Raw genomic sequence first — 27611 nt, 5'->3', positions numbered from 1 at the left:
TTTTTCTAATTCAAATAAAATAGCAATAAACTCCGAATAAAATCAAATATTTGATTTTAAGATTTTTTCCTCCAATATTTCATTTATTTTGGAGAAGTCATATTATCTCCTCTCACATATTTTAATATGAAATATTTTCGGAGAGAAAAATAGTTAAAACCAAAACTCCTCATTTCAATATTTGGTACAATTCAAATACAAAAACAGGGAAATCCCCAACTCTCTCCGAGGGTCCTTGAGTTGCTTAGGATTTCGAGGATCGCGAAACGAAAGGCAATAAAATATGATATGCATGACTGATCTATGTATAACATTCCAAATTGATAATTTGGGATGTTACAAACCTACCCCCCTTAAGATGAATCTCGCCCTCGAGATTCGGGTTGGCTAGAAAATAGGTGCGGGTGGTCTCTGCGAAGATCATCCTCTCGTTCCTAGGTGGCTTCATCCTCGGTAAGGTGTCTCCACTGAACTTTGCAAAACTTGATAACCTTGCTGCGGGTGACTCGGCTGGCAAATTCAAGAATCCTCACTGGTGTCACATCCCTAGTTCTGGTATGACCGAGACTAGCTAGTCATGTGTGCATAATATTTAAATTCCATTTAAATTTGAAATGGGGATTTGTGAAACCATCAGAAATTAATTCTGGAAATAACTCAAAAAAATTGCTCCAAAAAGGTCCAAGAAATTGTTCATGTTGTTGTCTGATAATATTTGTCAGAGTTAAAATTCAAACAAATATTATTAGGAGCTCATAGATATTTATTTTGGCGTTTTGGAATTAATGCAATAATTATTTGCATTGGATATATGTGTTATATATAATATATGTCCAAAATTATGCTAGTTATGGAGGAACTCTGGAATAATACCATTAGCTCCTACAAAAATTGGCATAAGGAAATAAATTGGTTTAGTATTTTACTAAATCAGAAAACAAATGCCCGAAAATAGAAAAGAAAACAAAAATGGAAAAACCTTACCTGCACTTACCTCCGTGTGCAGCCTGGCAGCCCAGTGGCCCAACAGACCGGCCCAGCCGACTGGCGAGTGCCAGTCGTCCTCCACCTCCCGCCAGGAGGACAGGGGCGTGTGCCCGCGGCACGCACGCACGCGTCCGGCCACCTCCTGCCTGCCTGCCTCACTCCCCCGTCGCCCTGGACGCCCTGGACGACGCCACGCGCCGCCCCGCACCTCTCTCACTCTCTCCCATGGCCTCCCCTCCTCTACCGCTCTCTCTCTCTCTCACCCGCCCGAGCACTGCCGTCGCCGCCGCTTGCCGTTGCCGTAGCCACCGCCTTCCCCTCGCCCTCTCTCCGTGTCTGCAAGCTCCGCGCCGCCGTCTGCTACCTCTCCGTCGAGCCACGCGACGCGAGAAGCCCTGGAGAGCCGCCATTGCCGTCGTCTTCACCTCCGGCCGCCATAGATCGTCGTCGCCGTTCCGCCCACGTTGGACCTCCCCGAGCTCGCTGAAGCCGCCGACGGATCCGCTGTGAGCCCCGCCGTCGTTTCCCCCTCTCCATTTTGTCACTCGCGCGCCGTAGCTCCTTTCCCCACCATGGCCGTAGCTCCTCACCGTCGATCATGGAGCCACCGGGGCCAGAGCCCGAGCCAGCCGCCCCCGAGCACCCAGTCATGCTCCTAGTGCCACGAGGGTGCCACAGAGCCCCTCGGGTGGCCTCCCCGTGCCCCGCAGCCCGCTCCTGCCCGTAGCCGTGCTCCGGGCGCCGCCTCGAGCTCCGCCGCATCCTCCCGTTGCTTCCCCTGGATGCGCGTGAGCCTGGGCTTCGCGTGGGTGGTCTCCGCCGCCCAAATGGTCGCCGGAGCGACGATCCCGAGCCCTCCGCCGCGTTCTGCCTCGCCGACGGCTTAACGCCGGTGGGATTGACCGGGTCCAACCCCCTTGTTGAACCAGCTTTGACCCCTGTGGGTCAATGACTTGTGGGGCCCGGCCCTGTTAATTTTACTTTACGATTAGTTTAATAACTAACTAACCCTGTTAACTAACTGTGACACTGACGTGTGGACCCCACACATCAGGTTTGACCTGGTCAGCTCCGCTGACTCCCTTACGTCATGCTGATGTAGTGCTGACGCAGTTATTCATTTTCTGGTATTCAAATAAATTAGGAAATTCCATAAAATGATATAAACTTCAAAAATTCATAGAAATTCAACCGTAGCTCAGATTGAAATAAGTTATATATGAAAAATTATCAGAAAAATTCAATCTATCCATCTATACCATTTTCATGCATGACAAACCAACCTATACATGTTGTATATATGAAAACACACTTATGGTATTTATAAAGACTTAACTTGGAGTTGCATTTGAATTCTTGGTTCAAATGGACTTCATCCAAATGAATGCTAGCTGCATTAGCTCAAACAACATCACATCTACATGCCATGATCATGCATCATATTGTTGCATATGCTTGTGTATTGATTGCCGGCACCGTTCTTCTTGATAGGTCCTGCTCCGAGGAGTGTTCGAGAGTACCTGTCTGTGGAGTAGTGCCCCCCTATTGATCTACCAGGCAAGCAAACCCCCTTGTTCATTCCGATACAATCCTACTCTCTCGCTCCTGCTCTCATTTATTGCATTAGGACAACAACGATTAAACTGCTACTTTATGCTGCGGTAGTTGAACCCATTCCTCTGCATGACCTGTCATTGCCATAGTAAATATTTAAAACCCACTAGCATGTGTAGGAGTTTATTGAGCCATGTTTTGTTCCTACCATGCATTACCTACTATTGCTTAGAGTATGTCAGGTCTGATTCATTTGGAATGAATTGGAGTATAGTGCTATGTTCTGATGTTGAGAGTTAAGTGGTGAACACGATTTGGTAAAGGTGGCAGTGAGAGTCCATGTAGGAGTACATGGTGGGTTGTCTCACTGGAACCGTCCCTAAGAATTGAGTTTTGTGTAAGTTTTCCAATGATTAGCTACTACCACACATTGGGCTCCGGGCGCTCCAAGCTCTCTCGACTTATTAACAGCCTTGATCTCTGTCGAGGAGTTGCAATAGTTTCTGGTGTTTGTAGGTAGTGTTAGTAGTCTACCAAGTGGCACCCGACCAGGTGGGCTTGGGACAGACTAGGCACAAGTGGCACGGTGTACCAAGCGTAGATCCATCCGGAGAGGTGGGCTTGGGAACCCTGCACACATCGTTTGGGGCCATGACCGACACCCCGGCCAGATCTCCTTGCGGATGGAACCCGAATAGGCGATAAACCTGGACTAGAGTCTTGTGTGGTTAGTTAGGTCATGGCCGACTCCCTCGCCAGGCTTCTGCTTGAAGGTTGCCGAGATACATGACGTGTACCTGGCGGTAAGGGGCGAGAGCGTGTGTGAAGAAATACACCACTGCAGGGTTATCATGAACTATTCGAATAGCCGTGTCCTCGGTTATGGACTTCTTGGATGCTTACGTGGTACATAGACAACTTGAAGTGGAAACTCTAAAATGCTCAAGACAAGTGTGAGTGCTATGGATGGCCTTCTCGTAGAGAGACGGGGATGAATCCATAGTAGTGTATTGATGTGGTGTTTAGTGGACTCGTGTGCGCTGCCTCATCTCAAAGAAGTTTCTCGTAGTCGTAGAATAGGATAGCCACTGAGTTAAAGCTGGCTTGCTGCAACTAAACCCCACATTACCTTCTTGATACAAATGCTTGTATGATAGGATCTGATGTAAGTCTTGCGGAGTACCTTTGTACTCACGTTTGCTTTATTTGTGTTTTGCAGGTGAGACATCTGTCTCACTGGTAGTACCGCTTGGACTTCGACGAGTAGCTTGTTACCTCAGCTATGATCTTGTACCCTTGGGAGGGACTTGTAGATAGTCAGGCTTCTCAGACTTTTTCCTTTTGTAGTTGTCTGTACTCAGACCTGTAATGCTTCCGTTGCTTGTATGCTCTGAATGATGGGTCATGTGTCCCATGTTTGTATTTAACGCTATGTGGCTCTTCTAGGCCTTTATCTATATGAGTTTGCGTTATGTTGTGATGCCATGTTGTACAACACATACTTGCATGTTATGCGTACGTGTAACGTGTATTGCTATGTGTGGGATCCGACAACCTAGTTGTCTATCCTTGGTAGCCTCTCCTATGGGGAAATGTAGTCTAGTGCTTCCACCGAGCCATGGTAGTCCGCTACAGCCCGGTTTACCGGAGTCCTGCTAGCCCAGCACTACTGCTCCGGAACACTTAGACTGGCCGACATGTGATTCACTTCGTTCATGTGTCTGTCCCTTCGGGGAAATGTCATGCGGTGACATCCGGAGTCCTGCCTAGCCTGCTATAGCCCGGGTTCCCGGAGTCCTGTTAGCCCAGTTGCTACAGCCCGGACACACGCTGCTGACCGACATGCTCGATGTTGTTTCATGTATGCCTGTCCCCGTAAGTTAGTGGCACTTTGGGTTCACGACTATTCATGTCGGCCCGGGTTCTTTGTCATATGGATGCTAGCGACACTATCATATACGTGAGCCAAAAGGCGCAAACAGTCCCGGGCCATGGTTAGGCGACACCCGTGGGAATACCGTGCGTGAGGCCGAAAGTGATATGAGGTGTTACATGCTAGATCGGTGTGACTTAGAATCGGGGTCCCGACAACTGGCTTCTCCTCGTAGGTCAGATCATTGTCCAACTGAATCGCTGATGTCTACTACACAACCTTCTTCTTGTAGACGTTGTTGGCCTCCAAGTGCAGAGGTTTGTAGGACAGTAGCAAATTTCCCTCAAGTGGATGAACTAAGGTTTATCAATCCGTAGGAGGCGTAGGATGAAGATGGTCTCTCTCAAGCAATCCTACAACCAAATAACAAAGAGTCTCTTGTGTCCCCAACACACCCAATACAATGGTAAATTGTATAGGTGCACTAGTTCGGCGAAGAGATGGTGATACAAGTGGTATATGGATAGTAGATATGAGTATTTGTAATCTGAAATTATAAAAACAGCAAGGTAACAAGTGATAAAAGTGAGTGTATGTGGTATTGCAGTGTGTGGAAACAAGGCCTAGGGTTCATACTTTTCACTAGTGTAAGTTCCCTCAACAATACTAACATAATTGGATCATAAAACTATCCCTCAACATGCAACAAAGAGTCACTCCAAAGTCACTAATAGCGGAGAACGAACAAAGAGATTATGGTAGGGTACGAAACCACCTCAAAGTTGTTCTTTCCAATCAATCCGTTGGGCTATTCCTATAATTGTCACAAACAGCCCTAGAGTTCGTACTAGAATAACACCTTAAGATACAAATCAACCAAAACCCTAATGTCACCTAGATACTCCAATGTCACCTCAAGTATCCATGGGTATGATTGTACGATATGCATCACACAATCTCAGATTCATCTATTCAACCAACACAAAGGACCTTAAAGAGTGCCCCAAAGTTCTACCGGAGAATCACGACGAAAACGTATGCCAACCCCTATGCATAGGTTCCCAATGTCACGAAACCCGCAAGTTGATCACCTTAACATACATCAAGTGGCACGTGGTATCCCATTGTCACCACAGATATCCACAGCAAGACATACATCAAGTGTTCTCAAGTCTTTAAAGACTCAATCCGATAAGATTACTTCAAGGGGAAAACTCAATTCATTACAAGAGAGTAGAGGGGGGAAGAAACATCATAGGATCAAAATATAATAGCAAAGCTCGCGATACATCAAGATCGTATCATCTCAAGAACACGAGAGAGAGAGAGAGAGAGATCAAACACATAGCTACTGGTACATACCCTCAGCCCCGAGGGAGAACTACTCCCTCCTCGTCATGGAGAGCGCCGGGATGATGAAGATGGCCACTGGAGAGGGATTGCCCCCTCCGGCAGGGTGCTGGAACGGGTCTAGATTAGTTTTTGGTGGCTACGGAGGCTTCTGGCGGCCGAACTCCTGATCTATTGTGCGTTCTGGAAGTTCACGTAGGTATATATGGGTGCAGGAGGTACGTCAGGGGAGCCACGGGGGCCCCACGAGACAGGGGGCGCGCCCTAGGGGGGTGGGCGCGCCCCCCACCCTCGTGGGCAGCTCCCGTATCTTCTGACATGCGGTCCAAGTCCATCAGGTGTGTTTCCTTCCAAAAATAACTTCTCGAGTTGATTTCGTTCTGTTTCGACTCCGTCTGATATTCCTTTTCTTCAAAACACTGAAATAGGCATAAAATAGCAAATCTGGGCTAGGCCTCCGGTTAATAGGTTAGTCCCAAAAGTAATATAAAAGTGGATAATAAAGCCCAATATTTCCCAAAACAGTAGATAATATAGCATGGAGCAATCAAAAATTATAGATACGTTGGAGACGTATCAATCGCCTCGAAGGGCACCGTATCTCTTGGTGGTATATCAGCCATCTCAGCGTGACACTTCTTCAACTGGGAAACATGGAACACATCATGAACTCCTGATAGTCCTTCAGGTAACTCCAACTTGTAGGCAACTTCTCCCATACGTTCCAAAATTCGGTACGGTCCTACAAATCTCGGGGCTAATGTTCCCTTAACTCCAAAACGTTTCACTCCTCGTAGGGGTGACACTCGTAGATATGCTCTATCTCCAATTTCATAGGTTATTTCCTTGCGTTTTGAGTCTGCATAACTCTTCTGCCTGGACTGAGCTATCTTCATTCTATCTCTAATCAACCTAACCTTTTCTTCATACCCCTTGATCAAATCTGGTTCAAACAACGGACGGTCTCCAACTTCATCCCATAACAACGGTGTTCTGCACCTTCGTCCATACAGGGCTTCAAACAGTGCCATCTTTAAACTGGCTTGATAGCTATTGTTGTATGAGAACTCCGCGTAGGGCAAATTGTCATCCCAACTAGATCCATAATCTAGTTCACAGGCTCGCAAAATATCCTCCAGAATCTGGTTGACTCTCTCGGTCTATCCATCCGTCTGTGGGTAGAATGTTGTACTGAACTCCAACCTTGTTCTCAAAGTCTTGTGTAGTTGATGCCAAAACTTTGAGGTAAACTGTGTTCCTCTATCTGATACAATGGTCCTTGGAACTCCATGCAGACATACGATCCTGGTCATGTATATCTTGGCCAACTTCGCACTTGTATAGGTGGTTTTCACTGCGATAAAGTGAGCTACTTTGGTCAAGCGATCAACTACTACCCATATAGAATCATATCCTGATTTGGTCCTGGGTAATCCGGTGATAAAATCCATGCCAAGTTTATCCCACTTCCATTCAAGTATCGGCATAGGTTGTAACAATCATGCTGGCTTTTGATGTTCAGCCTTCACTCTTTGACATACATCACATACGGTTACATACTCGGCAATATCTTTCTTCATACCAGTCCACCAGAAATGCTCCTTCAGATCCAAATACATCTTGGTGTTTCCGGGGTGTATCGAGTATGGTGAGTCATGAGCCTCTTGAAGTATTAACTTCCTGATCTCTTTTTTATTGGACACATAAATACGGTCCTCAAACCATAAGGTGTCGCGCTCGTCCTCACGAAAACCTTTGTCCTTTCCTTTGCCCATTCTCTCCTTTATCTCAGTAATCTCTTTGTCATCCTTCTGAGCTTCTCGAATCTTTCCTAACAATGTAGACTGAACCTCCATTGTTGCAACAAAACCTCTTGGAACAATCTCCAATCGAAGTTCCCTGAGATCCTCTTCTAACTCCTTTGGCAATCCCATGCTTATTAGGGTATTAGCATAGCTCTTCCGGCTCAAAGCGTCGGCTACAACATTGGCCTTGCCTGGATGATAATGAAGCTTCATATCATAATCCTTTCTAAGATCCAACAATCTTCTCTGCCTAAGGTACAACTCCTTCTGTGTCAAAATGTACTTCAAACTCTTATGATCCGTGTACACATCACAACGATTTCCAATAAGGTAATGTCTCCAAGTCTTGAGTGCATTCACTACAGCTGCTAACTACAAATCATGCGAGGCATAATTCAATTCGTGCGGTTTTAGTTGTTGTGAGGCATACGAAACAACTCTTTCGTCCTGCATAAGCACACTCCCAAGTCCTAGGCGAGAGGCATCGCAATACACTTGAAACTCTTTACGTATATCCGGCAGAATCCGTATTGGGCTGTCGTCAAATGTTTCTTTAACTCCTTGGCTTCACAACCTTGGAAAATTTCTCAATGAATCTCCGATAGTATCCTGCGAGTCCAAGAAAACTACGGATCTCGCTAACTGAAGTGGGTGCCAACCATTCAGTAACTGACTGAACCTTAGTAGGATCTACTGCTACACCTTCTCCTGATATAACCTGTCCAAGGAATCTGACCTCCTTCAACCAAAAATCACAGTTGCTGAACTTGGCATACAACTGGTGTTCCCTGATTTTCTCGAGAACTAAACACAAATGCTCCTTGTGCTCCTCCTCATTCTTTGAGTATACCATTATATCATCTATGAACACCACAACAAACTTAACCAAATATTCCATGAACACCTTGTTCATCATGCTCATGAAATAGGAAGGGGCGTTAGTCAGTCCGAATGACATGACCGTATACTCATACAACCCGTACCGTGTGGTGAGTGCTGTCTTTGGTATATCCTTCTCTTGAATCTTCAGCTAGTGATATCCTAATCGCAAATCGATCTTTGAAAACACCTTTGCTACTTGCAGCTGGTTGATGTCTACTACACAACCTTCTTCTTGTAGACGTTGTTGGGCCTCCAAGTGCAGAGGTTTGTAGGACAGTAGCAAATTTCCCTCAAATGGATGAGCTAAGGTTTATCAATCCGTGGGAGGCGTAGGATGAAGATGGTCTCTCTCAAACAACCCTGCAACCAAATAACAAAGAGTATCTTGTGTCCCCAACACACCCAATACAATGGTAAATTGTATAGGTGCACTAGTTCGGCGAAGAGATGGTAATACAAGTGGTATATGGATGGTAGATAAAGGTATTTGTAATCTGAAAATATAAAAACAGCAAGGTAACTACTGATAAAAGTGAGCATAAACCGTATTGCAATGCGTTGAAACAAGGCCTAGGGTTCATACTTTCACTAGTTCAAGTCCACTCAACGATAATAACATAATTGGATCACATAACTATCCCTCAACATGCAACAAAGAGTCACTCCAAAGTCACTAAAAGGGTACGAAACCACCTCAAAGTTATTCTTTCCAATCAATCCGTTGGGCTATTCCTATAAGTGTCACAAACAGCCCTAGAGTTCGTACTAGAATAACACCTTAAGACACAAATCAACCAAAACCCTCATGTCACCTAGATACTCCAATGTCACCTCAAGTATCCGTGGGTATGATTATACGATATGCATCACACAATCTCAGATTCATCTATTCAACCAACACATAGAACCTCAAACAGTGCCCCAAAGTTTCTACCAGAGAGTCAAGACGAAAACGTGTGCCAACCCCTATGCATAGATTCCCAAGGTCACGGAACCCGCAAGTTGATCACCCAAACATACATCAAGTGGATCATAGAATACCCCATTGTCACCACGGGTATCCCACGCAAGACATACATCAAGTGTTCTCAAATCCTTAAAGACTCAATCCAATAAGATAACTTCAAAGGGAAAACTCAATTCATTACAAGAGAGTAGAAGGGGAGAAACATCATAAGATCCAACTATAATAGCGAAGCTCGCGATACTTCAAGATCGTATCACCTCAAGAACACGAGAGAGAGAGAGAGATCAAACACATAGCTACTGGTACATACCCTCAGCCCCGAGGGAGAACTACTCCCACCTCATCATGGAGAGCACCGGGATGATGAAGATGGCCACCGGAGAGGGGTTCCCCCTCCGGCAGGATGTCGGAACGGGTCTAGATTGGCTTTCGGTGGCTACGGAGGCTTCTGGCGGCGGAACTCCCGATCTATTGTGTTCTCCGATAGTTTTAGGGTATATGGATATATATAGGCGGAAGAAATACATCAGGGGAGCCACGAGGGGCCCACGAGGGTGGAGGGCGTGCCTAGGGGGTGGGCGCGCCCCCCTGCCTCGTGCTCTCCTCGTTGATCCCCTGACGTGCACTCCAAGTCTCCTGTATTGCTTTCTTTCCAAAAATAACTTTTCTGAAGGTTTCATTCTGTTTGGACTCCGTTTGATATTCCTTTTCCGCGAAACACTGAAACAAGGAAAAAAACAGAAACTGACACTTGGCTCTGGGTTAATAGGTTAGTCCCAAAAATCATATAAAATAGCATATAAATGCATATAAAACATCTAAGGTTGATAATATAATAGCATGGAACGATAAAAAATTATAGATACGTTGGAGACGTATCAGCATACCCAAGCTTAATTCCTGCTTGTCCTCAAGTAGGTAAATGATAAAAACAGAATTTTTGATGTGGAATGCTACCTAACATATTTATCCATGTAATTCTCTTTATTGTGGCAAGAATATTCAGATCCATAAGATTCAAGAAAAAAGTTTAATATTGACATAGAAATAATAATAAATCAAGCATACTAACAAAGCAATTATGTCTTCTCAAAATAACATGGCCAAAGAAACCTATCCCTACAAAATCATATAGTTTGGCTATGCTCCATCTTCACCAGACAAAATATTTAAATCATGCACAACCCCGATGACAATCCAAGCAATTGTTTCATACTTTCGATGTTCTCAAACTTTTTCAATCTTCACGCAATACATGAGCATGAGCCATGGACATAGCACTATAGGTGGAATAGAATGGTGGTTGTGGAGAAGAAAAAAGGAGAAGATAGTCTCACATCAACTAGGCGTATCAACGGGCTATGGAGATGCCCATAAATAGATATCAATGTGAGTGAGTAGGGATTTCCATGCAACGGATGCACTAGAGCTATAAATGTATGAAAGCTCAACAAAAGAAACAAGAGGGTGTGCGTCCAACTCGCTTGCTCACGAAGACCTAGGGCATTTTGAGGAATCCCATCATTGGAATATACAAGCCAAGTTCTATAATGAAAAATTCCCACTAGTATATGAAAGTGACAACATAGGAGACTCTCTATCATGAAGATCATGGTGCTACTTTGAAGCACAAGTGTGGTAAAAGGATAGTAGCATTGCCCCTTCTCTCTTTTTCTCTCATTTTTTTATTTTTTTTATTTGGGCCTTTCTCCTTTTTTATGGCCTCTTTTTTGTCTTTTTTTACTTGGGCTTCTTTGGCCTCTTTTATTTATTTATTTTCGTCCGGAGTCTCATCCCGACTTGTGGGGGAATCATGGTCTCCATCGTCCTTTCCTAACTGGGACAATGCTCTAATAATGATGATCATCACACTTTTATTTACTTACAACTCAAGAATTACAACTCGATACTTAGAACAAGATATGACTCTATATGAATGCCTCTGGCGGTGTATCGGGATGTGCAATGATGCATGAGTGACATGTATGAAAGAATTATGAACGGTGGCTTTGCCACAAATACAATGTCAACTACATGATCATGCAAAGCAATATGACAATGATGGAGCGTGTCATAGTAAACGGAACGGTGGAAAGTTGCATCGCAATATATCTCGAAATGGCTATGGAAATGCCATAATAGGTAGGTATGGTGGCTGTTTTGAGGAAGGTATATGGTGGGTTTATCGTACCAGCGAAACTTGCGCGGTACTAGAGAGGCTAGCAATGGTGGAAGGGTGAGAGTACGTATAATCCATGGACTCAACATTACTCATAAAGAACTCACATACTTATTGCAAAAATCTATTAGTTATCAAAACAAAGTACTACGTGCATGCTCCTAGGGGGATAGATCGGTAGGAAAAGACCATCGCTCATCCCCGACCGCCACTCATAAGGAAGACAATCAATAAATAAATCATGCTCCGACTTCATCACATAACGGTTCACCATATGTGCATGCTGCCAGAATCACAAACTTCAAAACAAGTATTTCTCAAATTCACAACTACTCAACTAGCATGACTCTAATATTACCATCCTCATATCTCAAAACAATCATCAAGTATCAAACTTCTCATAGTATTCAATGCACTCTATATGAAGGTTTTTATTATATCCCTCTTGGATGCCCATCATATTAGGACTAGTTTCATAACCAAAGAAAACTACCATGCTGTTCTAAAGACTCTATATAAGTGAAGCATGAGAGTTCATCTATTTCTTCAAAATAAATCCACCGCAGTGCTCTAAAAGATATAAGTGAAGCACTAGAGCAAACAACAAACTACTCCGAAAGACATAAGTGAAGATCAATGTGTAGTCGAATAATTATGCAACTATGTGAAGACCCTCTAAAATTTAATAATTTCAGATCTTGGTATTTTATTCAATCAGCAAGGAAAACTAAATAAAATAAAATGACGCTCCAAGAAAAACACATATCATGTGGTTAATAAAAATATAGCTCCAAGTAAAGTTACCGATGAACGAAGATGAAAGAGGGGATGCCTTCCGGGGCATCCCCAAGCTTAGCCTTTTTGTTGTCCTTGAATATTACCTTGGGGTGCCTTGGGCATACCCAAGCTTAGGCTCTTGCCACTCCCTATTCCATAGTCCATCAAATCTTCACCCAAAACTTGAAAACTTCACAACACAAAACTTAACAGAAAACTCATAAGCTCCGTTAGTATAAGAAAATAAATCACCACTTAGGTACTGTTGTGAACTCATTCTAAATTCATATTGGTGTAATATCTACTGTATTCAAAAAATTTCTATGGTTCATACCCTCCGATACTACTCATAGATTCATCAAAATAAGCAAACAACACATAGAAAACAGAATCTGCCAAAAACAGAACAGTCTGTAGTAATCTGTATCAAACGTATACTTTTGGAACTCATAAAATTCTCAAATAAACTGGTGGACCTGAGTAATTTTTCTATTAATCATCTTCAAAAATATTTAACTCAATAGCACTCTCCAATAAAAACTGGCAGCAATTCTTGTGAGCAGTAAAGTTTCTGTTTTTTACAGGATGATCGCAAAGACTTTCCCCAAGTCTTCCCAAAGGTTCTACTTGGCACAAACACTAATTAAAACATAAAAACTCAATAATTACAGAGTCTAGATAAATTATTTATTACTAAACAGGAGCAAAAATCAAGGAACAAAAAAAATTGGGTTGCCTCCCAACAAGCGCTATCGTTTAACGCCCCTAGCTAGGCAGGATGATTTCAATGATGCTCACATAAAAGATAAGAATTGAAACATAAAGAGAGAATCATGAAGAATATGACTAGCAAATTTAAGTCTAACCCACTTCCTATGCATAGGGATTTTTTGAGCAAACAACTTATGGGAACAATAATGAACTAGCATAGGAAGGCAAAACAAGCATAACTTTGAAACTTTAAGCACATAGAGAGGAAACTTGATATTATTGCCATTCCTACAAGCACATATTCCTCGCTCATAATAATTTTCAGTAGCATCATGAATGAATTCAACAATATAACCACCACCTAAAGCATTCTTTTCATGATCTACAAGCATAGAAAATTTACTACTCTCCACATAAGCAAGATTCTTCTCCTTCGGAATAGTGGGAGTATCATAAGAGACTCGAGTACTATAACTTGTTTCCACATTAAAAGAGTAATGTTCAGAAAAAGTGTAATCATAATCATGACAAGTTTTATAAATATAATCATCACTACGATTATATCATATGTATCATCACAATAATTATCATAAGTAGCAACTTTGTTCTCATCATAATCGATTGAAACCTCTTCCAAGATAGTGTGCAATCATTACTAAATAAAGTCATGACCTCTCCAAATCCACTTTCATAATTATCATAATAAGATTCAACATCCTCCAAAATAGTGGGACCATTACTTCCGAAAGTTGACACTCTTCCAAACCCATTTTCATCAATATAATCATCATAAGTTGGAGGCATGCTATCATCATAATAAATTTGCATATCAAAACTTGGGAGACTACAAATATCATCTTCATTAAACATAGCTTCCCCAAGCTTGGGACTGACATTAATTGCAGCAAAAATATTCTGAAAAACATCATCTTCATCAAACATAGCATCCCCAAGCTTGGCCCTTTTCATAACATAAGCATAATCACTTTCATCATTAATAGTATGGATAGCACCAATAGTATAGAAATTATCATATTCTTCCAAGCAAGTGCCAAAAAGATTTTCAAGATCATAAGAAGTATCATTATCTTCCACAATTATATTTTCATGAGGCACAATAGTAATAGGAGCATCATTATTTGGGAGAGATATCTTTTTACCTCTCTTCCTTTTTCTTTTCTTCTTCTTCACCACATCATGTGTGGGTTCAATCCTCTTTTTGGAGCTCCTTATTAATGAGATTGGTTGAATAGGAGGCTCCTCCTTGTTACCTGATTCATCATAAGAAATAAATAGGAGGGTGTTGGGAAGTCTCTTCCCTTCCATTAGTATTCTCTTCATCTTCTATTTGTTTTCTTTTCTTTATGTAGTTAGCGATATAAGGATTTTCAATACAATTCACCGCACGATACATATAAATTTCCTCTAGATCAAAGCCAATAAGTTTATCACGGGCAAATACTGGAAGATAGTTAGTCATATGTTTCATTTCTTCATAACCCATAAGCAAACTAAGTTCATTATGATGTGCAAGAGAAATCAAGTCATCACAATTTTTGGAAACGATTAGATCATGAAACAATTTGCATCGGATGGTTAAATGACCACGTTCATTGCAAAGCTCACAAGTATGGCCAAGAAAATTTAAATTTTCAGCACAAACATCTAGCCTTTCTTGCATCCATTTAGTTTCTAAGTACTTATGCCTCTTGTAATATCTATCTTTCCTATTTTGTGTGTACTTGCAAACCCAATGCACTCCACAAAAATTGACATGTTTATAGGAGACATTTTGATCATAACTAGTGCAATCATCATTAGTACTATGGATATTCAAGGATTTCATACAAACAACATTGCAATCATGCTAATCATTCAAAGATTTAGTGCCAAACATTTTAATGCATTCTTCTTCTAACACTTCGGCACAATTTTCCTTTCCATCATCACGAAAGATATTAAAAAGATGAAGCGTATGAGGCAAACTTAATTCCATTTTTTGTAATTTTCTTTGATAAACTAAACTAGTGATAAAACAAGAAACTAAAAGACTCGATTACAAGATCTAAAGATATACCTTCAAGCACTCACCTCCCCGGCAATGGCGCCAGAAAAGAGCTTGATGTCTACTACACAACCTTCTTCTTGTAGACGTTGTTGGGCCTCCAAGTGTAGAGGTTTGTAGGACAGTAGCAAATTTCCCTCAAATGGATGAGCTAAGGTTTATCAATCCATGGGAGGCGTAGGATGAAGATGGTCTCTCTCAAACAACCCTGCAACCAAATAACAAAGAGTATCTTGTGTCCCCAACACACCCAATACAATGGTAAATTGTATAGGTGCACTAGTTCGGTGAAGAGATGGTAATACAAGTGGTATATGGATGGTAGATAAAGGTATTTGTAATCTGAAAATACAAAAACAGCAAGGTAACTACTGATAAAAGTGAGCGTAAACGGTATTGCAATGCGTTGAAACAAGGCCTAGGGTTCATACTTTCACTAGTGCAAGTCCTCTCTACAATAATAACATAATTGGATCACATAACTATCCCTCAACATGCAACAAAGAGTCACTCCAAAGTCACTAATAGCGGAGAACAAACGAAGAGATTATGGTAGGGTACGAAACCACCTCAAAGTTATTCTTTCCAATCAATCCACTGGGCTATTCCTATAAGTGTCACAAACAGCCCTAGAGTTCGTACTAGAATAACACCTTAAGACACAAATCAACCAAAACCCTAATGTCACCTAGATACTCCAATGTCACCTCAAGTATCTGTGGGTATGATTATACGATATGCATCACACAATCTCAGATTCATCTATTCAACCAACACATAGAACCTCAAACAGTGCCCCAAAGTTTCTACTCAGAGTCAAGATGAAAACGTGTGCCAACCCCTACGCATAGATTCCCAAGGTCACGGAACCCGCAAGTTGATCACCAAAACATACATCAAGTGGATCATAGAATACCCCATTGTCACCACGGGTATCCCACACATGACATACATCAAGTGTTCTCAAATCCTTAAAGACTCAATCCAATAAGATAACTTCAAAGGGAAAACTCAATTCATTACAAGAGAGTAGAGGGGGGAGAAACATCATAAGATCCAACTATAATAGCAAAGCTCGTGATACATCAAGATCGTATCGCCTCAAGAACACGAGAGAGAGATCAAACACATGGCTACTGGTACATACCCTCAGCCCCGAGGGAGAGCTACTCCCTCCTCGTCATGGAGAGCACCGGGATGATGAAGATGGCCACCGGAGAGGGGTCCCCCCTCCGGCAAGGTGCCAGAATGGGTCTAAATTGGCTTTCGGTGGCTACGGAGGCTTCTGGCGGCGGAACTCCCGATCTATTGTGTTCTCTGATAGTTTTAGGGTATATGGATATATATAGGCGGAAGAAATACATCAGGGGAGCCACGAGGGGCCCACGAGGGTGGAGGGCGCGCCGAGGGGGGTGGGCGCGCCCCCTGCCTCGTTTGATATTCCTTTTCTGCGAAACACTGAAACAAGGGAAAAAACAGAAACTGGCACTGGGCTCTACGTTAATAGGTTAGTCCCAAAAATCATATAAAATAGCATATAAGTGCATATAAAACATCCAAAGTTGATAATATAATAGCATGGAACAATCAAAAATTATAGATACGTTGGAGACGTATCACTGGTCAAACAAATCATTGATCATCGGCAGTGGGTATTTGTTCTTGATCATCACCTCATTCAATGCACGATAATCAAAAACCATCCTTAGAGACTTATCCTTCTTCTCAACCAAAAGCAGTGGGGCTCCCCATGGTGATGAACTCCGTCAAATGTAACCTTTCTCCAATAACTCCTTGATCTGCTTCTTAATCTCTTCCAGATCATTCACGGGCATCCCGTATGGTCGCTTCGATATAGGCCCGATGCCTGGCAACAGTTCTATAAAAAACTCGACGTCACGATCCGGTGGCATGCCTGGTAATTCCTCTGGAAAACATCCGGGTAATCCTTCACTACAGGCACTTCCTCCTGAACAATTCCCGCGAGGGTATTTACTTGGCTACTCCTAGGCGCATGCCTAGATACATACTTAATCATTTTTCGGGGTTAGGCAAGGCTTCTGCTGAGTTCCTGAATTATATCTTCCTTGTCTATACTTCCTATTACGGCTCTCAATCTGCTGCTGCTTCCCTTCAATCATAAGAGCCTTATCTACCAACTCCTGGTAGTTGTTGAATGTTGCCACCATCAACCGCTTGCTCATCTCATCATTCATCCCTTCCATAAACTTCTCCTACTTTGCGGCATCTGTGGACACATCATCAAGGGCATAGCGAGATAACTTGCTAAACTCATCCGCGTAGTGAGCCACAGTACGGTTCCCCTGGCGTAAGTTGCAAAACTCACGCTTCTTCATACTCATAGCTCCAGTTGAGACATGGGTTGTGCGGAAAGCTTGCTGAAACTGATCCCATGTAACAGTGGCTATAGGGTAGGTGACAGTGTAATTCTCCCACCATGAGGCTGCTGGTCCATCCAACTGATGTGCGGCAAAACGCACCTTCTCAGCATCGGTACATCGTGCAGTGGTTAACTCCCTTCCAATCCTGCAGAGCCAATCATCTTCTACTATGGGCTCGGTGCTACTGGAAAACATTGGCGGTTCCAACCTCAGAAAACGGGCTAAGTTATCAACTAGTGGTGGTGGTGGTGGGTTGTTTGTTGTTGTTGTTGTTGTTGCCTTGGTTCTGAACTAACAACTGCATAAGGGTATTCTGCTGCTGGATCAACTGAGTGAGCTCCGGTGGGAAGGTAAATCCGGGGTCACGTCTCGGAGGCATCTGATGGGTTTTAGAGGGAAGAGATTAGAATAGAATGAGGTCTAATGAGAGAAACACTACTGAGGGAGTCCTGGATTAGGGGGTCTCCGGACAACCGGACTATATCCCTTGGCAGGACTCTTGGACTATGAAGATACAAGATTGAAGACTTCGTCCTGTGTCCGGATGGGACTCTCCTTGGCGTGGAAGGCAAGCTAGGCAATACGGATGTGTAGATCTCCTCCCTTGTAACCGACTCTGTGTAACCCTAGCCCCCTCCGGTGTCTATATAAACCGGGGGGTTTAGTCCGTAGGAAAACATACAATCATACCATAGGCTAGCTTCTAGGGTTTAGCCTCTACGATCTCGTGGTAGATCAACTCTTGTAATACTCATATCATCAGGAACAATCAAGCAGGACGTAGGGTATTACCTCCATCAAGAGGGCCCGAACCTGGGTAAACATCGTGTCCCCTGCCTCCTATTACCATCCGCCTTAGACGCACGGTTCGGGACCCCCTACCCGAGATCCGCCGGTTTTGACACCGACATTGGTGCTTTCATTGAGAGTTCCATTGTGTCGTCATTATAAGGGGGTATGGCCCGTCTCGTTGTCAAGGACAACATCACCTCTGTGGGAGCCTTGGCTGTAGGCCAAACTCTCTGACTAGGCAGCTTCGTCATGACCGCCCGCTCGGCCGCTGCGTCGACGATGACTTCTCAGGTCAACGAAAATAGCCTGCACATCGGCTCGAAATTCGCCGGGCAGATGGATCCAATGGAGCTTTCCTCATTGAATGAGCTCTTGGATCGTATTGCTGCTCTGGGAGTCGCTACGGACTATGATCGGATCGGGCTTAAACCCGACCAAAGGGAGATTAACTCTTCGACGGTCACCCATCAGATAGCGGTGGTGGAGGAGCAATGCGGCGATTCTCCCTCTATCCTGAGGAAGAACTATGTCCGGATTCCCGAGTTATCTGAGCCGGATACCCGCTCACGGGAGGACATTGCCCTAACCCTGTACCTAGAATCCGGTTGCATACCTAACCCGCGGGGCAACATCCCGGAGCCCGAACTTCCAGGATCGGAAACGCCCCTGCCCCGTGATCTCAGATTGGGTCAAGGTCCGGACTTAAATCCACCCACCCACCCAGATACCAACGATCTTTCCCACATTAGGCAAGCGCCCCAAGAGACAGTACATCACTATTGGGCCAGACTCCTCCTTGTAATGAACAAGGTCAAGGACTGTCGCGAGGAAGACACAATTTTGTTCTTTCGCAACAATTGCACGGACAAGGGAATCCTCAGCACCATAAGTTGCCGTGACATAGCACACTTCGCTAACTTGGCGTCCATAGTACGGAAATATTGTGCAATGGAAAGCGCCTGGAAAACCCAAACACAATTTTGGGATAATCTGGCTCTGACAAAACCCCCAGTCCGAGCTAAAAGGGTGCACTCCCATAAGTCGCCTGACTCAATTACAAAGAAGAAAAAGCCCACTACAGGGCGTGGAACCGTATTGGAGGTATGGCTTAACGGGCCCTGCAAAATTCATAGTACAGCGGATACCATATCAACACACAGCCTTAGAGCATGTTAGGTACTCCGCCAGGTGGCCAAGAGCGGTAAGGATCTCCTCATCCAAAATACCTCAGAACACCCACCCATGGATAACAATACAGTATTGACGGTCTTCGAGACCTTCGCCTCAAATAATAGGCATAAGCGAGCACTCCGCAGACTTGCTGAAGTCTGCCACGTGGCAGGAATAAATCCATGGAGTGACACGGCTATCACCTTCAATGCTAGTGACGAACCTACATTCCAAACAGCCCGAGCACCAGCTGCTTTGGTCCTCGGTCCAATTTTGGATGGCTTTCGGCTCACTAAAGTGCTCATGGACGGCGATAGCGGATTAAACCTCATTTATGAGGAGACTCTTCAAAAATGGAAATAGACAGCAACCGTATTGAGCAAAGCAGCACGACCTTCTGAGGAATCATCCCGAGTCGGGAGGCACGTTGCGCTGGGAAAATCACACTAGATGTGGTATTCGGCACTCTGGAGAATTACAGGTCCGAAGAAATCACATTCCAAGTGGCCCCGTTCAGTAGCGGATACCACGCCCTTCTAGGGCGGGAGGCATTCATGATTTTTCAAGCCATACCCCATTATGGGTACATGAAGCTCAAAATGCCCGGACCAAATGGAATCATCACTCTAGCTAGTGATCCGGACATAGCACTCCGTGCCAAGAACAAAACAGCTGCACTGGCCCTCGAGGCATTATCTGAAGACCTTGTGGCAGAGGAGTTAACCGCGCTGCACTCCACAGTGGACAGGGACGACGTGATACTAGACAAAAGATCCAAGTCCACATCCTTTAAACCACATGATGAAATAGCAAAATTCCAAGTCCATCCAACGGACCACACAAAAACGGGATCCATTGGGGCACAGTTAAACCTCGCCGTAGACGCCGCACTATGGGAGTTCCTGCGCGAGAATTGGGACATATTCGCTTGGCATCCTTCAGACATGCCAGGAATCCCACGCATGCTGGTCGAGCATAGCCTTAACATTCTAAAAGGATTCAAGCCGGTCAAGCAGACTCTTCGGCGTTTCTCCGAACCCAAGCAACAAGCTATGGGAGAGGAGCTAGCCAAACTACTGGAGGCCGGATTCAATAGAGAAATAAAGCATCCGGACTGGCTAGCAAACCTGGTGATGGTGCCAAAGAAGGACAAATCCTGTTGCCTGTGCATCGACTTCAAGGACCTAATAAGGCTTGCCCAAAGAATCCCTTCCCCCTCCCTCACATCGATCAAATTATTGACGCTACCACTGGACATGACTCATTGTGCTTCCTCGATGCATACTCCGGTTACCACCAAATTAAAATGGCGGAGTCCGACCAAGCCCCAACGGCATTCATCACTCCATACGGCCCCTTCTGTTTTAACACAATGCCCTTCGGGCTGAAAAACGCCGGCGCAACATATCAGCGCATGATTTAGACATGTCTGGAAAAGCAGATCGGCAAAACAGTGGAGGCATAGGTCGACGATGTGGTCGTTAAAACCAGACATGTCGACTCCTTAATAGAAGACTTGAGGCTCACGTTCGACAATCTCCGAACATACGACATTAAGCTCAATCCGGAAAAATGTGTTTTTGGCGTACCCGCCGGAAAGCTCCGGGGCTTAATCGTCTCCAGGAGAGGAATTGAAGCAAATCCGGCCAAAATCCGGGCTCTGTCGCAGTTGGCTATCCCAACTGACCTCAAGCAAATCCACAAGTTAACTGGATCTGTGGCGGCTATAAGCCGCTTTATCTCCCTATTAGGAGAAAAAGCACTCCCCCTTTATCGCCTTTTGCAGCGCACCGAACACTTCGAGTGGACGGACGCGACCATGGCCGGTTTGGAAGAAATAAAAGCCATCCTGGCCACCAACCCAATCTTGGCCGCGCCAAATGTCGGTGAACCAATGCTATTATATATAGCGGCAACTCACCAAGTTGTAAGCGCAGTGCTCGTTGTCGAACGAGAGACGGACGGGCATAAATTCCAACTTCAAAAGCTAGTATATTATGTATCCACCGTCCTCACTCCATGCAAATCACGGTACCCACATTATCAAAAGATAGCGTACGCGGTATTCATGGCAGCCTGGAAACTACGACACTACTTTCAAGAGTGTTCAATTACGGTGGCCTCCGAAGTACCACTCAACGACATAATAAACAATCGTGATGCCACGGGCTGGATTGCCAAATGGCGAGCCATTAAGTCGACAGTACTGGCCGATTTCGTAACCGAATGGATAGAAGCCGAACTCCCTAAAGAGGACGGCGCATACTCCAATTGGATCATGCACTTCGACGGCTCTAAAATGCTGGCTGGTCTGGGGGCTGTCGTCGTCCTGACGTCCCCCACCAGAGATATAGTGCAGTACGTACTCCAAATACTATACACAGACTCCAATAACACAGCCGAATACGAGGCCCTATTACGCGGTCTACGGATGGCAGTTTCCATGGGCATTCAATGCCTAGAGGTGCATGGGGACTCGAACCTTGCAATATCCCAAATAAATGGAGACTTCGATGCCAAGGAACCGAAAATGGCGGCATATCACAGCGCCGTCCTCAAAATGTCAGCTCGGTTCGAGGGGCTTGAATTCCACCATGTGGCTCTGGGAAACAACTAGGCGGCAGACATCCTCGCTCGTATTGGCGCTAAACGCGACCCTGTCCCACCTAACATCTTCCTGGAAAAATTGTTTAAGCCATCTGTGGTATGGGAAGGGAACACCGACAACAATAGTCTGGACCCGGCCACAACACCAGATATCGAACACTCTGACACAATCGGAGGCTCTGCCACCGAAATAACACCTTCAGCCCACGTAATAATGGCCGTCATCGCCCCATGGACAAAACCATTCCTGGCCTACCTAACTAGGAAGGAACTACCCGAGGATCAAAATGTGGCACGCTGCATAGTGCGGCGATCTAAAGCCTACAAGGTCCACGAGGGAGAGCTCTATAAGAAAAGCACTACCGGAGTCCTTCAAAGGTGCATCTCTGAAGAGTAAGGGCGGAAGCTTATGGCAGAAATCCATACCGGACTCGATGACCATCATGTCGTAACCCGGGCCCTTGTAAGCAAGGCCTTCCATACAGGTTTCTACTGGCCGACAGCCCGGGCAGATGCGCAGCATCTGGTCCAACATTGCGTCGGTTGCTAGCTTTTTGCAAACCAAAGCCATATACCGCCTACAGCTCTCCAAACAATCCCCATTACTTGGCCCTTTGCGGTCTGGGGGCTTGATATGGTCGGACCCCTTAAAGGGGGAACCCATAAGAAAAAATAATTACTGGTCATGGTGGATGAATTTACCAAATGGATAGAAGACAAACCTGTCAAAACGGCTGAATCCGGACCAGTGATAGACTTCATATCCGGGGTCGTACCCCATTATGGCATCCCCCACAGCATCATCACTGACAACGACACGAACTTTACAGCCGACGAGGTGAAACTTTGGTGCAGCAACATGGGCATCAAGCTCGATTATCCTTCTGTCTATCACCCGCAAACTAACGGTCAAGTCGAGCGAGCGAACGGTCTTATCATGAGCGGCATTAAACCCAGATTAGTGCGGTCCTTAAAGGAATCAAACACGCACTGGGTAGAGGATCTCGAATCCATACTATGGGGCCCGCGGACCACACCGAATCGCACTACCGGATACACACCGTTCTTCATGGTGTACGACGCAGAGGCGGTTCTGCCTTGCGATATAATTCATGACTCACCTCGAGTGCGCATGTACGAAAAAAAGAGGCCGAGCTCGATCGGTAGGACATTTTGGACGGCCTGGAAGAGGAGCACGACATGGCGAACTAGTTCTACGCCTGCCAGGGAAGAAAAAGAACAAGCTCAAGCCCAAATGGGAAGGTCCTTTCATTATTGATCAGGTTCTGACCGGCGGAATGTACCATCTGCGGGATGCATCGGATAATCGACTCGAGCTAAACCCATGGAACGCAGACAGACTCCGAAGATTCTATGCCTAGCGCCGGACTCTATGTTCGTCTCCTCACCTCCGTCAATTTGTTGCATATCAATCTTTTCTCTCTTTCTCTTTTTTGTATTCCCTTCAAGGCCCTAAAGGGCTAAACTTGTGTCTTGGTTACACAATCTTGACGCACTAACCGCGCTCATTATACCTGGGGGCTTCTTACACAGAAGCTTAATCTAATTATTTTTCCGGGCTTTATGCCCCACACATGTGTTACTCTTCCACATGTACCTTTTTTCACCATTATATGCATCGATATGACTTAAGTTTTGGCCAAGCTGGGTTGCCTGGCTCTTGTATTTATACCCGACGTTCCCGTTAATTCGGCTAGGGCATAAGGGGAGCACCTCTGCGATTGTTATTGCTGGGTCAGCCGGATGTGTACCTCAGACTGGGTGAAGCCGAAAGCTAGCGTTCTTAAGAGAATATTCGGTCAATGAACAAAAGATGACTTTTATTTAATTTGACTCATGCCCCCAGATGTTTATAACCTGTGTCTCTTTTCGTAGTTCGGACATGCACATTAGGGCATGCTTACCCAGGGAAAGGAACCCTTAACAGAACTATTGTCCCTGGAAGATGTTTCTTACTACCCATGTAATATAACATAACTAGTTGGGTACTTGTCTGTTCAAGCACTTATGACCCCTACGCCTGGTCTCCATGGATACCCCGGTTTTTACATAACCGAGCGGGTATTCAGATACACTCCGGATTATTGGCTCCAGAGGTCGAAACGAAAAAGTCCACCATGACAAATGATTTACAATCCGGCTAGGGACATTACATATGTCACTTGAATTACACAGTCACTAAGACTGATTAAATTCTTCTTATGTACCATCCAACAGGCTGTCTAGCCTACAATCCTGTTGGGAATACTTTGCGGCTAATTCTACTTGATCATACACTAAACTAACGGGGATCTCTTTCCCATCAGGCCCCAAAGGTCCGACCTCGGCCATGTGGTTTAGGTCCGCTTTGGTATAGCGCGTCTTCACCATAGCCCAGGCTTCCCTTTCACCTTGTCGGCAGGTGGATATCTTCCATAACCGGAAGCGTCACCGCGCTCCCTTGAGCTGCTCTATAAGCTCACCTATGCCTCCTGGCGGGGACGCGGATGGCCACAAGGCTTGGGCAATACCCTACATCACCTGCCGAACTTGCTCGTGCAGTTGTGAGAGCTCTGGTAGAAGATCACCCCAAGACCCGGGAATCTCCTCCGCGAGACGACTGGTCAGCATACCTGTAGACATAACTCTGTTAGCCGGCTTCTTCGCCGAACTCCTTTAAAAGTTCGTTCAAGCACTTACTAAAAATGCCGCGCCGAAGCCGCTTATTCTCCTTCACAGAGTCCACAAGCTGGGCTCGGACATCTTTCAGTTCCACGCCCAGCCGGATATTGGCATCTTGGAGATCATTTTTCTCCTGCCTGACTCGCGTAAGCACGCGCTCGCCAACATCTAGCCACCGATCAACATGTGCCGCGTTCACCCCCACGGCCTCCGGATTCACTCCGGGGCCATCTGCAACATCTATTGTTAGATTTGCATGCATGTCATATACTACGTGGTACCTGTATTCTTTGTAATGGAAACAAGTATTACCAGAGGGGCCCTTCTTGGACTCCTACAACGCGGCAACAGCGGCCCCTAGTTGGGCCTTGCACTCTTCCAGCTCTTGAGACAGTCGGGAATTCTTCTCTGTAAGAACCTGCATAACAATGATCCTTAAATCAGTTGTGTCAACTGTTTCAAGTCTCAGGGGCTACTGATATACATAATCATCAGATTTACCTACCCTTATATCCTTTACATACTGGTCCGTGGCTCTGGCAAGACCATTTTGAGCAGCGCGGATGTACGCATCTCCTGAGTTGAAGGCATCGAACGCCTCTTGGGAGAAAGAAGCGTCACGGAGTATGGCCCGGCGACACATGTGATTCATGGCGCTCTCCACTTCGGAATAGGTAGCGGATAATCTGTCCGCATCCTCTGTAGGGGGAACATCCGGCGTCTGCCCCGCGTTAGCTTCCACCTCTATTTCCGGCCCTAGAGCCCGACTAGTCGAGGCGTGATCGGCAACCTCCCCGGATATTGTCCGGCGATCGTTTTTTCTGCCAAGAAACATGGACGTCATTATATTTTAAGACAGACGACAACCACAGAGCGAGGTTTTGTGTCATACCTCTGCGCCGGCGTGTCCGTCCTGACCACCTTCCTTTTCGGCCAACCCGTCTTCGGTGCCCCTTGTTGGCGAGCTGCTGCGGGTTCGGCACGGCGTCCCGAAGGCCTTCCCTGTAAAACACCATATGTGTACGGTAGGTGAAGCACATAAAGGGGAATCCTTTTTGGGAGTTGGGACTTTGGTTTTTCTTACGTGCGATGCAGGGAGTAGTCTGGGATAGTCGGCCGTTATGGCCACCATGGCGTCGTCGCAGCTCAATTGATAGAATTGCCTATCTATCAGCTCCACAAATCTGTCCGGATCCTCTTCGAGTCTGGGATCGAGGGCCCGGTCAGGATCCTCCAGTCGTGGAGGTGGGCTGCTGACCTCCCTTACAGCTTTTCGCAGTTCCTGCCGTGAAATGGCAAGGTGAGTATCTACGACGAAGAATGCGGAAAGTTGGGAGTAAAGGGTGACGACTCACCCAGCTCGGAGGGTTGTACATGGAGAACCCATCCCGTGGCTTAATACGGATGAACTCCTCTTCCTCTCCCTTGAACAACTCGGACAGAATTTTTGCTAAAGCAGTAGTAGAGTCCGGTCCCTTACACCCGCAGCGGGTGGCATCATCTTCTCCGTTAAAACACCACAGGGGGTGCCCTCGATATTGAAGCGGCTGCACACCCGCATTATGCATATTGACATAACCTCGATTATTGTCAATCCTAATTGAGCCAGCACTTTAATCCGGTCCATCAGATGAAGGACTTCTCCGTTGTCTTCCTCCTGGGGGCTCCGTGGGCGCCAACTTCGGCGTTTCTTCAGAGGAGCATTGTTGAACTCGTGGAGACCCCTCCGAACAGGGTCTGGAAGGGGGACGTCCTCCATGTAAAACCACTCCCAAGGCCAGTCTTCGGACGTCTTCTTCGGGGTACCGGACAGGTATCCGGTCTCGGCGATGCGCCATATTTCGGCTCCGCCCACTTGATAAAGTGACACCTCCTGTGTGCGGGGTACAAGGCAGAATAGCCTCTTCCACAGCTCGAAATGAGCCTCGCAGCCTAGAAACAGCTCACAAAGGGCAACATAACCAACGATGTGTAATAGGGAAGCAGGGGTGAAATTATGCAACTGGAGGCCATAAAACTCCAGGAGCCCGCGGAGGAACGGATGAATTGGAAATCCGAGTCCCCTTAGTAAGTAAGGGACGAGGCATACCCGCTCCCCCTTGGAGGGATTGGGGAAGCTCTCCGCTTGCTCCCCGCTATTATAGGTGGCGAGCACGGCTCGGACGGGGACCATATACGCCGGAGGAAGAAATCCCTGGGTCTGCAACTCTACTAATCGGCTATGGGGGACGGAACACTTCACCTAATCACCAGGCTTAGTGCTACGGGAGTGGGAGGAGGAGGTGCGATGGCCGGCCATGATGGAATGGACTTTCCGAGCGCGCTCCGATGGACTCTCGTCGTGGGAGGATGGTGTGGATTGGATCTAAGAATCCCCATCCCTTTAATAGACAATTTATTTACCTGGCTAGGGGGGCGAATGTAAAAACACCCTGGCTCCTCGCCTTCGCTCGCCACGTGGAAGATAGCCCTTATTGGGCGCAGAAGCCAAAAAGTGCAACATTTATGGGGAGCCGGACACTACTTAGCAGATATTCAGGATTTAGGGAAGAACCCACCTTGCAATGCCGAAAACAATACTGCGCGCCGGATTGAATCCTGGTTCAGGGGCTACTGACACTACTGGAAACAGGGAATTTGCCATCAGCCAGCTCTTTGCCATCTGCCAGCTGATGGCAAAGAACGTCTTTGCCATCTGCTTATAAAAAACAGATGGCAAAGAACTGACAGACGGCAAAGAACATGGTTGCCATCAGCCAATTCTTTGCCATCTGCTAGTGGATGGCAAATAATCTTTGCCATCTGCCA

The sequence above is a fragment of the Triticum urartu genome, chromosome 3, assembly GCF_003073215.2.
Source record: "Triticum urartu cultivar G1812 chromosome 3, Tu2.1, whole genome shotgun sequence".
Lineage (NCBI taxonomy): Eukaryota > Viridiplantae > Streptophyta > Magnoliopsida > Poales > Poaceae > Triticum > Triticum urartu.
The sequence above is the reverse complement of the archived record's forward strand: the minus strand, read 5'-3'. Positions refer to the sequence as shown.